General features: G+C 42.1%; 1 long non-coding RNA gene across 2 annotated transcripts in view; it reads right to left on the reverse strand.

The window, feature by feature from the left end:
* Positions 1-10,329: 10,329 nt before the first annotated feature.
* LOC117442789 (uncharacterized) overlaps positions 10,330-22,316 on the reverse strand; it is a 28,897-nt gene continuing 16,910 nt past the window's right edge. For both annotated transcript variants that reach the window (XR_004551561.1, XR_004551562.2), the window contains exon 3: positions 10,330-11,391. This is a non-coding gene — a long non-coding RNA (uncharacterized lncRNA). The remainder of the gene's footprint in view (positions 11,392-22,316) is intronic.

Raw genomic sequence — 22,316 nt, forward strand, 5'->3', positions numbered from 1 at the left:
ACAAGCGGTTATAATGACGATTTTTCTACTTTTCCACGTCCGCAGAGATGAAACCAGGCGCTCTTTAAACACGTCTGATGGCTGCTGTGTGCTTTGGCTTTTGTTGCTTAATAGAAATGAAAATAAAAATGCACGGTGACGTGTAGAGCGTGGACACACACACATATATAAAGATTTAAAGCCAGTATTATGGGGTTACTTTGGCAATCAAACAGAATGCATTTCAGATATCCACCGACGACACAGAAATGCGTTCGGCAAATCAAACGGAAGTTTTGTTAAGCTGAATCTTGTGAGCAGGACATCAACATGTACAACATGTCTGCCAGTCTTTCTCTGAGTGACAGCTTGGTCAAATCTTCTGTTACCGAGAGAGAAAGTCTTTACACGGGTATCTTGAGTAATCCCAAATGTTCCGAACAAAACTGTTTTCCATGTATACATTTTAACGTGGCCTGATTGCAGTGTCAAAAGTCTCTTTTTTATTCACAAAATTAAGACAGAATCGTAACCCTATGCCATATTGTGCTTATTTATCCTGGGATGTTGCTTTCCAAGTCGTCTTTTTGAAGTCAGACGGAGAACAAACTGGCACAGGCTGCGATCCCCTTCACCTCGCGGCCCTGATCTGGAGCTGACAAAATAATAACGCTGTCACTGAGTCTGCAAATATGAAGCAAAACGCTCCTGTCAACAGATCTGAAACGCCTTCGTGAGCCGCAGAATTATGGCGAGGGGAAAAAGTGAAATCAGATACATCTCCACTCACAAAGATGGCGTTGGACAAATTGCTCATGGGTAAACCATTTTGTTAAAACAATAGCCGAGAATAGGCCGGGTGACACGGGGGGGGGGGGGGTGTGTGTGTGTGTGTGTGTGTGTGTGTGTGTGTGTGTGTGTGTGTGTGTGTGTGTGTGTGTGTGTGTGTGTGTGTGTGTGTGTGTGTCACATCCAGCAGGTATTAAATTAAACGAGTACATAATTTATCTCTGAACTGCAGTGTAGTAGAAGTAGAAAGTAGCAGAAAATAGAAATACTCAAGGAAACTACAAGTGTGTGTGTGTGTGTGTGTGTGTGTGTGTGTGTGTGTGTGTGTGTGTGTGTGTGTGTGTGTGTGTGTGTGTGTGTGTGTGTGTGTGTGTGTGTGTGTGTGTCTCTCTCTGTGTGTGTGTGTGTGTGTGTGTGTGTGTCTGTCTGTCTGTCTGTCTGTCTGTCTGTCTGTCTGTCTGTGTGTGTGTGTGTGTGTGTGTGTGTGTGCGTGCGTGCGCTTGCGTGTGTGTGGAGATATATTGTATTTTATATATTCTGTCCACCTGACGTGGCTCTGGATCTGAAGTCACCAGACGACACGACGGAAAGCTGATCTCCGTGGAAACGTAATCTTCTGATGTGACACATGCACACATACAGTAGGAACATGCATACTGCTGTACAACATCGATACTAAATCCATCCATTACTTTCTTGGCAGCTGTATTGAGAATATATTCAAATTAAACAAAGCAGTCAAAGACATCTCATCTTTGTTCAATATTTATTTACTTATTTTAAACCAATACAAATCTTATCTTAAAGTTCATTCGGTTAAATGTGGAAATATATATTTTGAAATGTTTTTATATCATCATTTAGTACTTGAGGAACAGTTCTGTAATATATGTTGGATTCTGCATTTATTTAGCACAACAACAAACATGGACGAAGTAGAAGTATTTACTTATTTTAAGAACCCAATAAAGCTCACGATCTTATTTCTATGTGTATACGGTTTTTAAAGCACAGGTTAAACTTAAAATTGTATATTTTGCATTTTTGAACATACATAGAAGTGTCTTTCTATGCATGTGTTCTTTATAATGTATAATGTTCCATGTTCATGCACGACTTTTCTGAATAAATAAGGACCGGCTGATGGTGGGAAAGTTTTAAAAAAGCAAAATAAAAATCGCTTTAGGTGGTCACACGTGCTTATAGCTGACACACAACCTTGTTTTTCCAGGCTGTGTGTTAACCTTTTATAAAGTTTAGCTCATGATGCAAAGAAAATAATTCCTGTCACGTAAGACATGTTGATTTGTAAAGGGCCACACTCAGCAGATGATAGCGTGTAAACAGTCACTAAGAGAGCACATAACGTTCCTACTTATGTTTCCATCCTGCTTTCACATTATTATTCCATGTCTCTGGAAGTGTCTGAATATTTGCCCTCGCAGAAGAAGAGGTCGGGTTGAATAATTTGTCAGCGTTTTGGAGGTCGGGGTAATTATGACGTCTCAGATGATCCAAACTCACACTGAATCCTGGGTCATTATTGTGTGTGTGTGTGTGTGTGTGTGTGTGTGTGTGTGTGTGTGTGTGTGTGTGTGTGTGTGTGTGTGTGTGTGTGTGTGTGTGTGTGTGTGTGTGTGTGTGTGTGTGTGTGTGTGTGTGTGTGTGTGTGTGTGTGTGTGTGTGTGTGTGTGTGTGTGTGTGTGTGTGTGTGTGTGTGTGTGTGTGTGTGTGTGTGGTAAAGTGTCTGAGCCAATGAGAGCGTCCGTTAGACAAACACTCCTCACACACCGGGAGGGAAACGTCTCTGTTGAGCACGGCTGACCTCAGACCTGCTTAGTGAGACATAATCACTAACAACCCCCCACACAAATTACATCGTAACCGCAGTATAGCCCCTCCCCAAAGAACCTGCAGCCGGAGAGTGGGACGGACTCATACATACATACATACTCATACATAAAACTTCTGCATTAAATAATCGGAATCTAGCCCACCATCACACGCACCTTTAGGATGAGGAGCGTGTTCGTATTCACTATGATACGTTTAATTTATATATTGTGGTGACACGTTATTGGACATAATTCCGGCTTTGATTCCTGTCAGGGAGTGCGGACCTGTGGTTCCGGTCCCTCCTCTGTCAGGGGCCGCACGGGCGGAGGTCGCTGTACCGACTCCGGTGCGCAGGTCTCGTGGGGGCAGGCGGGTTGTTCCTCTCCGCCATACGGATTTTGTTTACACGTGAATTCTGGGGGGGGCTTGTGTGGTGACACGTTATTGGACATAATTCACCTCTCTTATTGTGTTGCCACACGGACCCTTTAGTGGGAACACCTGTAGCGTTAGCCCCCATTCCTGCTAGCTCGTCAAGCAGAGCAGCTGATGTGTTGACCTCGCTATGATTAATGGATAATAAAGATTGGAACTCTGTTCTGAATACACCGCCTCCGACTCCCTTTTCCTGGCACTACAATATGCCCTAAACCCTGCACTTTATATTCTGTAAATCTACAGTTTATCAAAATAAATGTATGTCTGATCTGATTTGTGAATTTATCGACACCTCAGGGAATTTTGCTACTCTTTGCACTCTCTGGGTTGGACTCAAACAGCATGTCGTTGTACTCTGTGCAATGACGATAAAGTTGAAAGTTCAAATCCCGTTTCTGAAAATCTGACAGCTGAAGCCGTAGCCAATCAAACCGTGTCTAAGCTGGGAGAGATATCCCGCCGTTCATTTCTATATTTCAAAAAAAGTCGGAGGAGAAACTAACTATCGCCGTAGCGAATCACCCGGTTTTGTATGACCAGCCCCTCTTCACCTACCGGGATACAAACCGGAGGAACCAGCATGGAGGGAGGTGGCAGAGACAGAGGGGGAAACTGGTAGGGTTTCGCCTGTTTGGGGAGTTTATATATATATATATTGCTCGCATAAAATCCCCGGGGGTTTTTGCTCTGTATGTCGGGGGCGGGAGATTCATGTGATTGGTTGTTGGTCGTGTTGCTTGAATAAAATCCCCAAGCTCCAGACACGCCCAGCTCCAAGCTTTTTTTGAAGCTGTAGTGTGGACGCTCCGTAAATCGCCAGAACGCCGACACCTCCTCATCTCCACCGCTCCCATGTTTTCTTTTGTGTTGCCATAAGTTAGTTTCTCTCCGTTAGTGCGCGGGGCTAATGCTAATAATGCTAATAATGCTAATAATGCTAATGCTCTCTAGCAGGGGCCGAAAAGGGGGGAAAAGTTCTCATGAACACATTTTAGTCCCGGATTCTTTTGGTGTGAATCATAGACTGTATATATAAAGTGTGAACGCAAATTTTCGGAACTAAAGTAGGAAAAGTACTCCGGTGTGAAAGCGGCTATTGTTTATTTCTACTCTTTAATGTCTACGCATGTGCAATGCCTTGTTTTGTTGTGTTGCTGTGTTATGCTGCTGCAACGCAAAAATGGCTCAAATTGGGATCAATAAAGAAACTCTTATCCTTATCTTAAAAAGACCCTTGATTTCGTGCCAGTTATTGTACAATAGTCCCAATACCCAGTTTAACAAGGCCTTCAGTCGGTCTTTGCTTTGTTACAGTCAATAAAGTTGGATGGATGGATTTAGATTCCTCATTATTATGATAATAATAGAGAACCGCAGCGACGCGTCCTAAAACCCGGAAGTAAAATAGCATTTTTACCACGTCCGGTTCCTTCGACAAAAAGCAACGGGATCTCTCCGTAGGGTTTGGAAAGTATCTGAACTACGGTCTGAGGACGAGACGCATTGAAGAGACGCATCACGTTTTGTTCTACGACATTAAACCATCAGCAGCGACCAGCTGGTGATTTCTGAAGAGTGGATGTGTCTGAGAAACGATGGTTGTTACCAAGCGGCGAATGGGACTACAGAAGTCGTGGAGGTCGTCATTACGCCGAACACGTGAACACTCCGCTAAGTTAGTCCTGTTCTGCTTGGAAGCCAGTCCCTGCCTCCTGCAGAGTGTTCAGACAGACGCTTCAACTCGTTCCATTTAGAGTCTGTAGTTTGAATCTGGATCTGAAGTCGGCGTGGCGTTGAAGCAGCGACCCGGCTGTAGCTCCTTTATAGCATCACGTTAGCATTTCGCTTCTGGCGACTAGATTTATGATTCAAATTATAAAATAGACATGTGGAGATGATCCGGCTGAACAGAACGCGACCCGTCTCTTCAATGCGTCTCAACCACAGACCTGAGTTCCAGCTGTTTTCCAAAGTCCTACGGAGACATCGCTTTATGACGGAGGAAGGAGTTCACTTCCGGGTTTCAGGACGCGTCCCGGCGGTTCTCTATTCTGGTGAATATAGTTCTAAATGAGTTCTCCAGCTGATTACAAGATCAGACTTCTCTAAATATCCCGTCTTAGTTCAAGGATTCTCTCCACGTTAATTCTCACTTGTTCTCTTGGCAGATGTTCGGACTGATTTCACGTGAAGACATCGTGTTTTCATATTATTGTTTTTGGAGACATGTCGCCGGTTGGAGGCCGTCGGGGTCCTCGCACTCTGTTCTTCTGTTTCTACGGTGGCTTCAATGCTTTGTGTCTCGTTGCGGCAGTTCGTCCCCTTTCTAAAGTCTCTCTCCGCCCCTTTCTGCTCGTCCTCCTTCAGTTGTCTTCTAATGTCTCCGTGGTCGTCGATGTTTCCTTGCAGTCACTTCTTTGAGTCTCTCAGACGGTGTGTGTCTGCTCGTTTCACATACAACAACAAGCAGAGAGATTCATCAAATCAGTACCTATTTTGGTTGCACTATAAATATTCTCGATGGGAAAGACGATCCCCAGGCCGTAGAGCAGGACTTTGGCGAGCGCCGGGATGAGCTGCGTGGTGGTGACCAGGATGTTCACACAGTTAGACCTGCAGAGAAACACAGACTCATCAGTCAAAGTCAAAGCTTGAAAAGGAAGCATCAAGTGATGGTCGTGGGGTATCTTTGGATTAATCAGATACATGTAATTTAATATAATATAAGGCAAGTTTATTTATACAGCACTTCCGATTTCTATTCCATATTTTATTACTTTTTATTCCATTCCATTTCCATGTAAATACTGTTATATTTTACTATATTTTCTACTATATTTTGTATTATCTTGGTGACCAGGACGATCCCCAGTTTATGACGGAGGAACCGGAAGGAGTTCACTTCCGGGTTTTAGGACGCGTCAGCGGTTCTCTTTTACTGATACATTTACAGATTACCCATTTTCTCGACATAAAGTTGTATTTTTGTACGAGAAGGAGGAAAGATGATCTACACATCGTTCAAAATAGTGTATCTTGTATTGTTGCATGCAGAAAACAAATAGTACAACTTAACCTTTCTGTGTATATGAGGATATGTGTACAGCTTCGAATCTCCTCAGCCTTCATTCGGCCATCATATGCTCCGAAAATAGAACATTTGTGTCGGTCTCACTTTCGATGCTAATTAACTTTCTCTCTCTGAGAATGTCGATTACACCGCGTCGTTGTCAGCGTGGAGCGCAGCAGCCGCTCTGATTCTAACCAGAGCTTTTTTTAGTGTCTCCAGCAGACCTCGGCTTCAATCATATATAATCATGTACACACACACACACACACACACACACACACACACACACACACACACACACACACGCTCATCAGGTATGTAAGAGCTGCTGGGATTTGACAGGTAACGGTCCTGCGGTCTGGATACCAATCAGTCCCCCCAACATGTTTACACTGCGCTGCATGACTCTCAGGTGCCCCTCCATACACCACAATTAAGATATATTAAGATGAGACACACACACACACACACACACACACACACACACACACACACAGTCATGCATATTTGCTAGCACGGTCTTTTTGTTCTCTAATCATACAGATGCATGTCTGCGACTTAAAGTACATTAAGTTATGACAAAAGAAAAGCAGCGTCTCCACATCATTATATAGAAAAATGAGAACACACACACACACACACACACACACACACACACACACATGTTTGCAAGCAAGGTCTTTCTTGCTAACACACACCCGAACATATTCACATTATTCTAAGTCTCTTTGACAACAAGTGGTTTTGGTTTGTTTGAAGTTTTTCATCTGATATTTCTCATTTGGAAATTAAGTCATCGGTCTCTTTGTTTACTCGTCAGATTAAATCCACCAGAGAGTGACTCAGCTCTACACACACACACACACACACACACACACACACACACACACACACGCACGCACACACGCACGCACACACGCACACACACGCACACACACGCTTGATTTCAGCCTTTCTTTAGTGTGTGTGTGTGTGTGTGTGTGTGTGTGTGTGTGTGTGTGTGTGTGTGTGTGTGTGTGTGTGTGTGTGTGTGTGTGTGTGTGTGTGTGTGTGTGTGTGTGTGTGTGTGTGTGTGTGTGTGTGTGTGCGTGTGCTCCTGTGTGTGTGATCCTGACAGCTACGACTTCTGACACAAAGTGGTTGTTGTGTGCAGGCTTTGCTGTAATCGCTCTGCTGTGATGGGGCTGGACCTATTTTCTTCAGCCATGACTCCGGCAGTATTTACATGTTTACGCTCACAGTTTCCATCTGTTGTTTCTGGAACAATCAGCAGCAGAGAAGCACTGCTGTAAGTCGCGCTCAACTTGGGTTTCATGATTGGGAGGCTGGGCCTGATTACGCCGGACGAGGGGGAGAGAGGGGGGGGGTCGCTGGGAGAAATGCGGCTCCAGAAACAAGTGAAACAATAATGAAACCTCGGTATAAGTTCAACAATCTGCGTGAATATTTGCTTGGTAGGACTTCTTGAAATAAGAAGGGATATTTCGATCAGTCGGATCGTGTATTTATCTGGGAGAACTCGTGTTGAACTATATTTCACCAGAATCAGGACATGTTGTGTTTCAATAGAAGCCGCAAATACTCAAAAGTTTCCTGATTGGTGATTTTCTATTAAATATGTTAAAAAATACGTGTTTCATCCGAGATAAAACTCAAAATCAGATGTTTTGACTTAACAAGGTGAAGCACTGCCTAAAAACAAGTCCCGATATCTCACTGCAGTGTCACGTCTGAAGTTATCGTGTCCTGCAGGTGGAGAGACATATTCCGACTAGATTAGACACTGGGCACGAATGGTAGCGTTTCTTTCTTTCCTTCAAAGCCGGCTCTCAAGGTTCCTGCCTCTGGAGATCTGAGGGTTTAACCTCTGACCCCCAGGATCACTAATCGATGTCAGATACAAATCAATCAAAGTGTGGAACACATATTTTATTGATAGGAATTTGTATGTGTGAGTTGAACCGCCTTCACGTTTCAAAAGAGAGCGGAGAACAATTCAGTCAGGGTGAAAAAATAGCTTGCAACATTTTAAAAATTGAATTTGGGGAAATACCCGAAGAGAGACAAACAGCTGAAACAATAGTCCTAATAAATGTTATAATAGACATTTCTATTCATTGGGATAAACCGCTTGAGATGCACCGTCTCGTTTCCAAGGGGTCCCGACAACAACAACGACTTACAGACACACACAAACAAAAAGACACAACATGACACACAAGACAAACCACGTACAGGCTGTTGAGTGAAATTCAAGCGATGCGTACAATCATTATAATATGAGACAGTCGAGCCAATCAGTTTCATCCATATCAGTTATAACGAGTGCAGACCGGCTGAACGTGAGATAGCAATGCATGTTTACGGCGACTGTGGCTGCGAGGGAGTGCGGTCGTCTTTCCACCAGAAGGTTGTGGGTTCGATCCCAGCCCATGCAGTCAACATGTCGATGTATCCTTGGGCGAGATACCTAACCCTGAGTTGCTCCCGATGGCCAACGGTGTGTGAATGTGTGTGTGTGTTAGTGCATGTCCTAACATACACTGCTCTGTGTGAATGGTGAACGACATGTAGTCTGTAAAGCGCTTTGAGGGGTCTTAAAGACGGGATAAAGCGCTTTATAAGTACAGTCCATTTACCATTTAAACATAATGATGACAGAGATCTAATGGCAGCAGGTAAAGTGTTCCAGTCGGTGGGCTTTGAACATGAACGCTCTTCTGCCAGTCCATTTTGTTGCAGAGGACAGAGAAATAAATCTGAAGACTGTCTAACTTGATGATTTGGCGAGTAGGGTACGAAATACTGCTTTAACTAAGGGGGATAGTTAAGATAAAGGCATTTAAAAATGTATTGTGATCAGACAATGATACTACAGATTATTCAATTATTATTTAAATATTTCGTTTAGTTATTGCATTAATTTGTATAGTACTGCATCATCTTTTGTTTCATTTGTATTTTCTTTGGTTTTACACGCTCGAAAAAAATAAATAAATAAACTAAACTAAAGACTAAACTAAATATCAGCTGAAGCCAATGCGTGTGTCTTCTTACATTTAAAGAAGGCCATTTAAGTTGGTTATACTTTGTGCCGTGATGTGTACGATAAAATAAATGATAAAGATGCATAGTAAGGTAAAACTTTAAACCTAAGTAGCTTAAAGAGTGATCAGAAGTATGACCTACCTTTCATCGACATAACTACACCGTTGCTATGACAACAAAAAGCCGTGAGATCTCATGGAGATAATCATTCAAAATAATCATTTCAAAGTTAAAAGAAAACTGTTACTACTGAGAGGAAAAGCTGAAGCCCCCCCGAGGACGAGGGGCCGATCCTGATGAGTGTGTGGGTGTTTGGGGGATGTTTGGAGTGTGTGGATGTTTGGGGGGGTTCGGGGATGAAAGGCTTCTCCCTGGTGACGAGCTTTCAGACGCTCGGGTCGGCGTCGGCTCGGCACAGCGTCGGGTTTCCTCCGAGCCGGAAGTGGAGCGTTTCCCCTGGAGAAAAAGCTCTTCCTGCAAAATAAAGAAATCATTAGAAAGATGACAGCAGGGGCCAGACTGAGGAGAGCTGCCACCCGACATTAGCTGCCCCAGATCGGCACTTCTGTTGGGGAGATATTCGCCCATAACTTTGACTCAGTTTATCAGTTTGTAAATCAAATCGAATCAAAATGTATTGTTGCCCCGAATCAGAAGAAATGCCTCAAAGGGCTACGAAGCAAAGACAAAAACATACGTCAAATGATACAAACATGATACAACAACATACATAAGTATTGCCTTGTGATGAAAGGATGAAGGATGAAGGATGAAGGATGAAGGATGAAGGATGAAGGATGAAGGACTGAAGGATGGCTCACGTGGATGGAACGAGGTGATGGAGAGCAGTCGAAGAGGAAGACGGACGCGGAGAGATGGGTTTGGAGTTAAAGGAGAGCTTCGGATTGAAATGGAAGACGATTCCAAAGCAGAGGTTCAAGATGCAAGGCTTTTATTGTCATGTGCTCGGCAGTGCAGACATGTCAATGAAAATCTGAGGTCACAGGCTCCTCCCACAATACAGCAGATACAACAGTTAAAACAGATACAACATATACAACAGATACAACAGTGGAAGTAATACAAATAAAATAGAACAGAAATAGTGCAAGGAGAGTCTGTTTGACCCAGTTTAGCATCGACTGCCCTCGCTGAGCACAGGCCTGCACCCTGGGCTGCTCTCAGTGTATAAAATGTCTTCAAATAGTAAAAAATGTCCGAGAGTCTAAATATATTGATACTCCCAAACTCAGAGATATTCACTTTCAGATGAGATAACACAGAAAGAAGCAGGACATCTCACTTTTTGAAAGGCGGAAAACAGCACTATGTATTATCTTTTGCATGAAAAGTGAATTTTTATTATTTAAATTGAGTGCAGCTGTAAGGACATGAGAGACTAAGACCTGCATTTAAAGACGTATGTTCAGATCTATTACATGAAGATGCACCATGCACTTAAACCACTATAACTCTGACCCAGTGTATCAGTCGGTTTGCCCTCGCTGAAGACGGGCCTGCACCCCGGGCCGCTCAGTGTTCTGTCTCCGTATTGCTGCCTGACAGAGGTGTCATGGCGCTTTACTTCATCTTGTTGACGATGCTCTCCGAACCAGCTGAATGGGTCCGGGGTGAGATCTTCAGAAACACATGTCCGGCCGAAGCTCCAAATAAACCATCAAAGCTCCAGCTCTCCTCGTGTCTCTCCGAGTCTCCATTGATCCAGAAGGTTCCGTCACATAATATATAATACAACCAACGCGCTGCAGCTCTCTAGCCGTCGCTCCGCATCGCATTCCTGATCCGTCTTTCCCTATCTCCGATCTGACTTCGCTCGGGTTGCAGTTCGAAAAGTCAGAACTATCGGGTCCTGTGACTTTTCCTAATCACTTTTCCTGCTAAGGGGTGATGCGGTTAAGGGAAGATGTGAAGGAGGATTGATCAGGGCTTAAGTGGGGAAAGTACAAAAAAGGAAAGTGAAAGGAAGGTTGCTCCCAAGCGCATCACATCTTAAACTTCCCCTTCACATCTACGACTGTGCATGATGAGGAATAGCTGAAGAAACACCTCCACTTAGCAGGATGCTCACATTTCCCTTCTGGTTTCACATATTGTTGAAAGCTCCAAAAATAAAAGCAGTTTTTAAAGTTATCGCAAGTTAATTGTGTGATTTGCGTTTGATGGTCACAGCTGTATCTCCTTTCCTTTCCTAAAGGATGGTCCAGTGTTTCCTAAAGTAGACAACAAAGGAAGGTTCAAGGTTAGTTTATTTGTATAGCACATTTAAGACACAGAGGCAAAATGCTTCACATAGGGATTTAACACATCATAATTCAACACACAACATTTTTTTTTTTAAAAAGACAATTCATAAAAGCGATAAAATACTAGCTGCAGCTAAAAGTGCAAAGATAAGCTTAAAGGCTGCATCTCAGAGGATTCAAACGGCTCTCATCATGGCTTTCTTTAGGTGCTTCCAGGTCTTTTCACTCCGTTAAAAACACTGAAACTCTGTGACATGTGAAACCCCCGGGCTCTGTGGCTTTGACCCCTGGCCATCACGGCGTGTGGCAGCCGCACCGGGGCCTCTAACGCTCGGCCTTCTGGGAGTTTGGCGCGCCGCATTCCTGCCCAAAAATCCTCCCCGAGCATTTCCTCTCCACAAGCCATCGCTCACTCAGAGGGGTGGGAAGTAGTGGAGTACAAATACTACGACTTTTTACTTTCTACTTCTTACATGTTGAACTCAAATACCTGTACTTTCTACTTCTTACATGTTGAACCCAAATACCTGTACTTTCTACTTCTTACATGTTGAACACAAATACCTGTACTTTCTACTTCTTACATGTTGAACACAAATACCTGTACTTTCTACTTCTTACATGTTGAACCCAAATACCTGTACTTTCTACTTCTTACATGTTGAACACAAATACCTGTACTTTCTACTTCTAACATGTTGAACACAAATACCTGTACTTTCTACTTCTTACATGTTGAACCCAAATACCTGTACTTTCTACTTCTTACATGTTGAACTCAAATACCTGTACTTTCTACTTCTTACATGTTGAACCCAAATACCTGTACTTTCTACTTCTTACATGTTGAACTCAAATACCTGTACTTTCTACTTCTTACATGTTGAACCCAAATACCTGTACTTTCTACTTCTTACATGTTGAACTCAAATACCTGTACTTTCTACTTCTTACATGTTGAACCCAAATACCTGTACTTTCTACTTCTTACATGTTGAACACAAATACCTGTACTTTCTACTTCTTAAATGTTGAATTCAAATACCTGTACTTTCTACTTCTTACATGTTGAACTCAAATACCTGTACTTTCTACTTCTTACATGTTGAACCCAAATACCTGTACTTTCTACTTCTCACATGTTGAACTCAAATACCTGTACTTTCTACTTCTTACATGTTGAACTCAAATACCTGTACTTTATACTTCTTACATGTTGAACCCAAATACCTGTACTTTATACTTCTCACATGTTGAACACAAATACCTGTACTTTCTACTTCTTAAATGTTGAATTCAAATACCTGTACTTTCTACTTCTTACATGTTGAACTCAAATACCTGTACTTTCTACTTCTTACATGTTGAACTCAAATACCTGTACTTTCTACTTCTCACATGTTGAACTGAAATACCTGTACTTTCTACTTCTTACATGTTGAACTCAAATACCTGTACTTTCTACTTCTTACATGTTGAACTCAAATACCTGTACTTTCTACTTCTCACATGTTGAACTCAAATACCTGTACTTTCTACTTCTTACATGTTGAACCCAAATACCTGTACTTTCTACTTCTTACATGTTGAACTCAAATACCTGTACTTTCTACTTCTTACACGTTGAACCCAAATACCTGTACTTTCTACTTCTTACCTGTTGAACTCAAATACCTGTACTTTCTACTTCTTACCTGTTGAACTCAAATACCTGTACTTTCTACTTCTTACACGTTGAACCCAAATACCTGTACTTTCTACTTCTTACATGTTGAACTCAAATACCTGTACTTTCTACTTCTTACATGTTGAACTCAAATACCTGTACTTTCTACTTCTTACATGTTGAACTCAAATACCTGTACTTTCTACTTCTTACATGTTGAACTCAAATACCTGTACTTTCTACTTCTTACATGTTGAACTCAAATACCTGTACTTTCTACTTCTTACATGTTGAACTCAAATACCTGTACTTTCTACTTCTTACATGTTGAACTCAAATACCTGTACTTTCTACTTCTTACATGTTGAACACAAATACCTGTACTTTCTACTTCTTACATTTTGAACCCAAATACTTTTTACTTCTTACATGTTGAACCCAAATACCTGTACTTTCTACTTCTCACATGTTGAACTCAAATACCTGTACTTTCTACTTCTCACATGTTGAACACAAATACCTGTACTTTCTACTTCTCACATGTTGAACTCAAATACCTGTACTTTCTACTTCTCACATGTTGAACTCAAATACCTGTACTTTCTACTTCTTACATGTTGAACTCAAATACCTGTACTTTCTACTTTTCACATGTTGAACTCAAATACCTGTACTTTCTACTTCTTACATGTTGAACTCAAATACCTGTACTTTCTACTTCTCACATGTTGAACTCAAATACCTGTACTTTCTACTTCTCACATGTTGAACTCAAATACCTGTACTTTCTACTTCTTACATGTTGAACACAAATACCTGTACTTTCTACTTCTTACATGTTGAACTCAAATACCTGTACTTTCTACTTCTTACATGTTGAACTCAAATACCTGTACTTTCTACTTCTTACATGTTGAACTCAAATACCTGTACTTTCTACTTCTCACATGTTGAACTCAAATACCTGTACTTTCTACTTCTCACATGTTGAACTCAAATACCTGTACTTTCTACTTCTTACATGTTAAACTCAAATACCTGTACTTTCTACTTCTCACATGTTGAACTCAAATACCTGTACTTTCTACTTCTCACATGTTGAACTCAAATACCTGTACTTTCTACTTCTCACATGTTGAACTCAAATACCTGTACTTTCTACTTCTTACATGTTGAACTCAAATACCTGTACTTTCTACTTCTCACATGTTGAACTCAAATACCTGTACTTTCTACTTCTCACATGTTGAACTCAAATACCTGTACTTTCTACTTCTCACATGTTGAACTCAAATACCTGTACTTTCTACTTCTCACATGTTGAACTCAAATACCTGTACTTTCTACTTCTCACATGTTGAACTCAAATACCTGTACTTTCTACTTCTTACATGTTGAACTCAAATACCTGTACTTTCTACTTCTCACATGTTGAACTCAAATACCTGTACTTTCTACTTCTTACATGTTGAACACAAATACCTGTACTTTCTACTTCTCTCATGTTGAACTCAAATACCTGTACTTTCTACTTCTTACATGTTGAACTCAAATACCTGTACTTTCTACTTCTCTCATGTTGAACTCAAATACCTGTACTTTCTACTTCTCTCATTTCCCAAACAGCTGGTTCCTTTAGTCTGAATGTGTGTTGGTGCGTGGTCATTATTCTTTAGAGTCACTGCGTGCCTATTGGTTGGAACACGATCCGTGTATCCATCACTTCCTGGTCTTCTCTAAAGAAGAGGGACCAATGGAAACGTTGTCATGTTGCCGTTGTTCAGCATGGAAACATTCATTAGCTAACAATGACATTATTGTTCTATTCATATACACTTTTTACTGAAGTACATTTCAAAGCTCATACTTTTACTTGAGTAAAGAAGTTTAATCAGTACTTCTACTTTCACCAGAGTATTTTTAAACACGAGTATCTGTACTTCTACTGGGGTAAAGGATGTGAGTACTTCTCTCTCGGCTTCCTCCTGGCTGCCAGACGGACAGAGCCAGAGGATTTAGGGCTGCATTAAGGGAGCTCTCCAGAAAACCATCAGGACCTGACCTCGGCGGAGATGATTACGCTGTAGGAAGATATTTTGAGGCTGATCCCCGAAGATAGAGTCTCATCTGGTGCTTAAGAGCCTTCCCGGGATGAGTCCATGGAGAAAATGATGCAGCTCGCGCTTATTATTCCAGCAGACGAATGAATCCCCCAGGGAGACGTTGAGAGGAGGGGCAGTCAGTGATTCTGATGCAATACAGAACATTTGAGAATCATAGAGGTATAATAAAACAACCCAGTCTCACGGCATTTTGTGTTATAGTCATGAAATTAATTTAATCTATTGATTCGTGTTCACCAGAGAGATTTTAAAAGCAACGTATTTCTATTGGTAGTGTGTTTCGTGCCTGCACCCGTCTTTGTGTCCGGTCGGGTATTGGAAGATCAGAAGCTGTGTGGTTCATAAAAACATTTTCTTAGTTAATATCTTACCTAGTCTAACCCTAACTCTTTTATTTTAAATTGTATAATGTCTGAGTTTTTTTGCCGTCCGTGAGGAAAAGAAATGGCTCAGAGCCTCAGAATACTGACATCTGTATTTTTTCGTCATCTTTTTTTCCTTCTAATTTGTTATTATTTACATGCTTTTAAAATCGTTCTGTGTGACACGAAAGAAATGTGAAAATCGTGTTGGTGAACATGAATCAATAGATTAAATGTCGTGACTATAACACGAAATGCCGTGAGACTGTGTATAATGAAAACCAATAAAGACCGTGCACACAACACACTTTTAAGTTACGTTGTTTAACGCAAATCATAATATTTACCAAGACTTTATTATGGTTTGAGTTTACTTTGAGATGTAGAAAGAGAAACACATTTGGATTCAAAGAGTTTATTCTATTGAAATAACCAGTACATTTTCTGACCTTTGGACGGAACTAGCGGTTTCCCGTCTTAATGCTAAGCTAACATGCTAAGCTAACATGCTAAGCTAACATGCTACTGCTTTGGGACTAATGGAAATAAGTGCGTCTACCCAAATCTGTCACATGCTAACGTTTTGTTTTAGCAAGTGAGTGTTGAGTTGAAATATCAATAATCTTTTGCCATTATCTCTCTCTTTATCTTACATGTAATACTTTGAACTTTGGACACAGCCTTGCTAGGAGTATTTATGCTAAGCTAACTAGCGCTTGGCTTCTGCCTAATTTGGCAAAACATACAAAATCTTCTCATAAAATACTTCCAATAAAGCACGTACGCATATCTCCCAAAACTATTACTTGTTTTTTGCATCTGTGTGTGTGCGTGTGTGTGTGTGTGTGTGTGTGTGTGTGCGTGTGTGCGTGTGTGTGTGTGTGTGTCAAAACCGTACACAACCTCACAGCCACCTCCAGGTGCCACGACTCTGTTGCCATGGCGGTTAGGAGTGACATAGGTTAACACCTGCTAGTGCTCACTCATGGAGATTAATGTGGCTGCTCACACACACACACACACACACACACACACACACACACACACATACTGGCGAGTGCTCACACCCTGTCCCCTCTAATGGCGACTGATAAAAGACAGGCACAAACAGGGTCTGCTGCATTTAGACATGCAGCTCATGCCTCTGAAGCAGCAACGTCTCTCTCTCTCTCTCTCTCTCTCTCTCTCTCTCTCTCTCTCTCTCACCATGTTTCTCCGACAGATATTAAGTTACAGGAGCCGGTGTCAGCAGGTCATCGCAGCTGACAGGTAGACAGATGCTCCCTACTGTCTCTCAGAGAGATGTTTCACTCTGAGCGCGAGAGCCTGTCGTCCTAAATAAAACGGGACGAACGAGTTGATCCAAAACGCGTGTAATGTTGACACGCAGCGGCTCGTCTCCCTCGGCTCTGCCTTGTTGACACACACACGAGGCAGACGAGGCCCTGATGAGAAGATCTGTTGCGTCTTCTCTGAACTATAAACCAGTCTGTTTACTCAAATTTAAAAAGCATATCCTGCCGATGTATCTGTCTTTAAAGGATCCTTCCCATGTCTGCCTCAATTACAACACAACAGGGGCGAAAGGAACTGGTTTGAAGTCAAAATGTGAATCTGAAAAGTTGTCTTTTATGGAAAAAGCGGAGAAATACACATGAGAAACGTTATTTCTGTTACTCTGCATTATCCACAGACTTCCCTGTCAACATTATTTCTCCAAAGGTGTTACCAAGACAACGAGGCAAGTCTGTGGATTATCCAGAGTAGCCCATTGTGTAATATCTCAACAACTATTGGATGGATTGTCAAGAAAGTTGTAAAGGTATTAATGGGTTTCCAGAAAATGAATCCTATTGACTTTATTATGTAGATTTGGATGCATTTCCATGACATTTGGAGACTTATATTTGTCTCGTATTTATTAGCTTTTTTACCAAATATCAGCAAAGAATAAAGACATTTCTAAAAGTCTGTTCCCTCCTCGGCTCAGGTGCACCTGATCCTGGCTCCGCCTCCTCTCAGGTGTTTCTGATCTCCACTAATCAGTGAAGAGTAGACACAGAAGACTGGCCGTTTCTCAATCTCGAGGATACTGGCTTCCAAGCCAATATTTCAAGGATGCTACGTCATCGAGTGCCGCCGAAGGACTGTTCCAATCTGCAGCATACTTGGAATTCCACCGAAGCCGCGTCCTTGGTTTGGGGGGAATTTCGAGGCTGCACACGGGTAGACTTCGCGTCCTTAAAATCCCCACAATGCTTTGCGCACGGACCAATTTCAAAAACCCTTGCGGAGAATGGCTGAACCGACGCAGCACACATTTAAATGTAAGTATGTGGCGTAGAACATGTGTTGGTAAATATGTGACTTTGTTAAATGTGTTTCGTGAAAGTAAAGCAAGTTCATAATTAGATAGACATCGTGAGGTATTTATTTTCGGTACAGTTTATGTTGAAACCGTTAGAGAGAGTGGCACACTTGTTCCATTCTTCTTCGTTTTCCAAAGCCGTGGCTTGGAAGTATACTTGCTTCGTTTCTGAAGGAAGTGACTTGGAAGTACGCGACCACCAAGCCAGCATCCTCGCGATTGAGAAACGTCCTCTGACTCACTCTCTGCTGCGAGACACTGCAGTTTTCCTTAGCTGAGGATTTAGCATTTTGTTTTCTCATGTTTCGAAGTCTCAGACGGAGAGAACCGGACGCACCAAACCAACATTATCTAAATGGCATACGACCAAAAGTAGACGAGGAATGTAGAATCTTTAGCCTTTCAGATAGTAATGCACCTCTGTCCCCTCGAGAGGTTTTTATTGGCCGTTCTCCACGTGGGCGTGTGTCTGGAGGGTCTGGAGCAGCGACTTTAAACCCACTTTGGACACTAAGCCTTTAATGACGAGGGGAAGCTGAGGTAAGGCAGGTACGCCGACTCCCCCCGTGGTTTTTGGACGACTCTTAACTCCCCTGGACTCACGTGTCCATCTGGGCCGAATCACTCACATGGTTCTGTTTATTTGGCCTGTTAGAGACTCGGGGATAATCGCACCCCCCTCTTCTTTTTCCCCCCTCGGTCCTAATAGCCATTGATATGCGCTATTAGAGGGTATTCACTGTGTAGTTTGTGCGTACATGAAAGCGGTGGTCTGTTTACAGGACTCTAAATGATTGGGATTCGGAGAGCATTGTCATCACGGTTAAGACCAGGGGAAAGGATTGGAGGCACTTAATAACAATGAAGAACCAGATCCACGAAGCGCTCCAGAGACCGGGAAGAATGCGGCGGAGAAGCGGCGCCAAAACCAGTCTCCGAACAATAGGAAGTGGACCGGCATGTTGTTCTGCAGCCTTTATTAAAGTCACCAGAGAGCGTAAGGAAGTATTGTGTATGTTGTTTTAAGGAAGTTGATTTAACGGGAAAAGACCACCTGTAAAAACAAGCTCGTTCCGGTTTAAACGGACAGTCATACTTCGTTTTCTAAACACTGAAGGATATTCATAATTGTGTTTCCATGCGATGAACGCCGACTGCAGGACCCTCTAACACGAGCAGCATGGAGGACCCGCGCCTGGTAGTGATCATGGCCGAGACGCCGCTCCGCATCAGATCTGAAGGAGCTGTCACGCTATGGCTGCCACCATAACGTCACACAACAACAGCGAGGCGCTCGGTCTGTGTGTCGTACATATTTAGGTTATAGTCGAGATAACCTCAGAACAAACAGGATGTAACCGGCACAGCGCCAAAAGTAAATGAGGAATATCGAATCTTCATACTTACTGTACTGTTCCTCTCCAAAAATGCAGCTCCGTCCCCTCAAGTGTGTTTTCATTGGACGGCCTCCAGATGGGCGTGTGTCATGTTTTGGTTTGAATAAGTAACTTAACGTACGTAAGGGACCTGAACTCACACAGTTGTTACAGGGACTTTCTACCAGTATCTGAGGACACTGATAACCTCAGATGGCGGGTGCACATTCGGGTTTTCAGACAAAGACGGCACAAACAAATATCGATGTGGCTCCACTGGTATATGAGATAGACTATTTCTACTTAAATGTTCAGATAACAGTGAATGCTCCTCTGACTCCACACGTGTTTTTTATTGGACGTTCTCCATGTGGGCGTGAGGCCCTCCGTCTTGGGCTGCAGTCGGATAGTTTAAAAATCAGCTCCTAAGTTCTAACCCTATCGTCTATTCCTTGACCTCTGAGTGAAAGGTCACGGGGTTAAGGGATAGTGGATAGGAGAATTCAAAAGGACTTAGGAGAAGAGACTGCGGTACTTTAGAGAATCCGAATGCACTTTCACTTTCCGACGTGTTTATGATGCGCCAGCGGACGTCATTGTGTGCGTCTGCTGCTGTGGGGTAACCATGGAAACCACAGTTTTCTATACAGCGGACTACAACATGGATGTTCAATAAGAACGAGGGACTGCTGTGAACTCATCTAGAGACTCTGCTCCGTGCTCTGATGCTGCTGCTTTGCTTTATGAACGTGGACAACAGAGAAACAGATTCTTCAGGACCAAAGTTGGAATTGAAATAAAAAAGGAAAGTGAAACTTCTGCTCGTCCCCCTCTCCCTCCGGTCCACGTTAATACCCATGATCCCAATACGTATGATTGTATGAACTAAAGATCTTAAAATCAATACAGATGTATTTATTATAAACGTTAGTCCTGAACATCTATCACTGTGTGTATCACCATTCAAACATCTTTTAGAAGTTGAACAAACCCCACACAGCTCAGTAAAGACTGAAATGTTGACTTTATTTAATCATTTCAGTAAAAACTAACGTTCATATTTCTCTCTTTGATTATAATACTGATGAACGTTCAGAACAAAGCACTTTGGCAATTTACCACATACGTTTTAAAAAGCTTAATAAGCACCGTAACTTTCATGATATCATTTCTCGGTCATAATCGGTTGTTTCCGTGAACGGCCGACTGTTGAGTGACAGCAAATGCTGCGGCTGCAAGGCATTGTGGGGCAGCATTTTCGCTTCTCCTGTCGGTTAGGGAGGTCCAGTGGTTCCTAAGCTAAAGGAGGCTATAAAGGAAGTTTGAAACCTCCTTTCCTATCATTCTCATCATTCTAGAGAATTCGAACGGCACTTTCCTAAGTGGTTCCTTAGCTAAATGGACTATTCGACTTCAGCCCTGGGTTATGGCTAGAAAGGATCCGTTTTGTGTAAAACTCTCGCGGGAGTTTGCAAGTCACGTGGCTCAATGTTTACGTTTGGCATGCAGCCTTTCCGTTACGATCGTTAACATCAGTGGGCCACAGCAAAGGATGGTGAGAAGCTAAACTAACTTAATGATGTCAATGACAGGGAGTGTGATTGTTGACATAGGGAGTTGCTGTTCAAAGAAGAATGACAGCACTGCAGATCACCAACACTATGGTGTATTTTGTATTCACGTTTATTCAAGTCAACGTTGTCGCCGTAAAAGTCCCAAGATGGCTCCTGGTGCAATCAAAGGTTCCCTTTCAGTGTTTTACTATCATGTCTGATGTTTCTCTGTTAATATTGCTGCTGCATTCATGTGCATGTTGCTGCTGTAGATGTGTTTCCGAGCCGCTCCGATTACAACGAGAGTTACAACGAGAACGTGACGTCGTATTTACACAACACGGATCCTTTCCAGCCGCAACCTTTGTGTTGTTAACCTCTTAAGCCCTGAGCCTGTTTTTCAGGTTTCAGGCTCGAAAATGCCACCAACACAACAAAGACTATATCTTCACTTCTAAAAGGGGTAAATTAATAATCCTTTCTCTCAAAGCAAGGTTACATCTGTGAGTTGGATGTAGAAGTGTCGAAATCAATATAGATGTTTTTATTTTAAAGTAAATTCAGATGGAACACAGTAAAAACATGTCAATTCTAATGGCCGCCTAAAGAAAAAACATTACTTATAGTGAAAACCACCCTTGAATGATGGGTTAGTAGACTAAAAGCTTTAGGAATCCAAACTATAACATATAATAAGTACCCTGTATCAAGATTGATGCAAAACAAGTGCAATTTGACCTTTTTAGAGAGGTTTAGAAAAATAAAGTCCAGGCGGACTCACCTCTGGGTAATTTGGGAACCATCAGTTCCATTTGAACTTTTTCACTGTAAAAATCATTTTATTACTTTGAAATATCACTATAGGTATTCATTCCATCCAAATACAACTGTTGTGATGAAAAATAAAACATAGGCCTACTCTGTTATCCTCTGAGCCTCTGAATTAGCCCCAAGCGAAAAATGCTAACCTATTACTGCACCGAAAATCACTCCTAGCTCCCTTATTACTTATCCTAGCTGCACATCCAGCACATCGTTTATGATCGTAAAGACACAGAATCTAACGGTGCCCACATCAACACTGAAAGATACAAACTCGCGAGGTTATCATCAAAACAAGTGGTACTAACTAGGGATGGGAATTTGAAAGCAAATGTATATTCGAATATTCGACCCCCCAAAAGACGGTTAACCGGTTAACCGAAATGTACATATCCTAGAAAAAAAAAAAAAAATCATGTTACATACATGTTCAAATAAGTGTAGAAACCAAGTTGAATTTGTCAAATGTATTGAACCGGTGATAAAGTTTGACAGCTATAGGCCTACAGCTTTCATGTGTGGAGGTGATTCACAATCAGGCCAGCTGTAGAGAAGACCCTCAGCTGGAACGGAGGTTGCGGGTATAGCAAGGTATAGCATGTATATATAAATGTAACTCTTC

This window comes from Pseudochaenichthys georgianus, unplaced genomic scaffold (genome assembly GCF_902827115.2).
Source record: "Pseudochaenichthys georgianus unplaced genomic scaffold, fPseGeo1.2 scaffold_475_arrow_ctg1, whole genome shotgun sequence".
Classification (NCBI taxonomy): Eukaryota; Metazoa; Chordata; class Actinopteri; order Perciformes; family Channichthyidae; genus Pseudochaenichthys; species Pseudochaenichthys georgianus.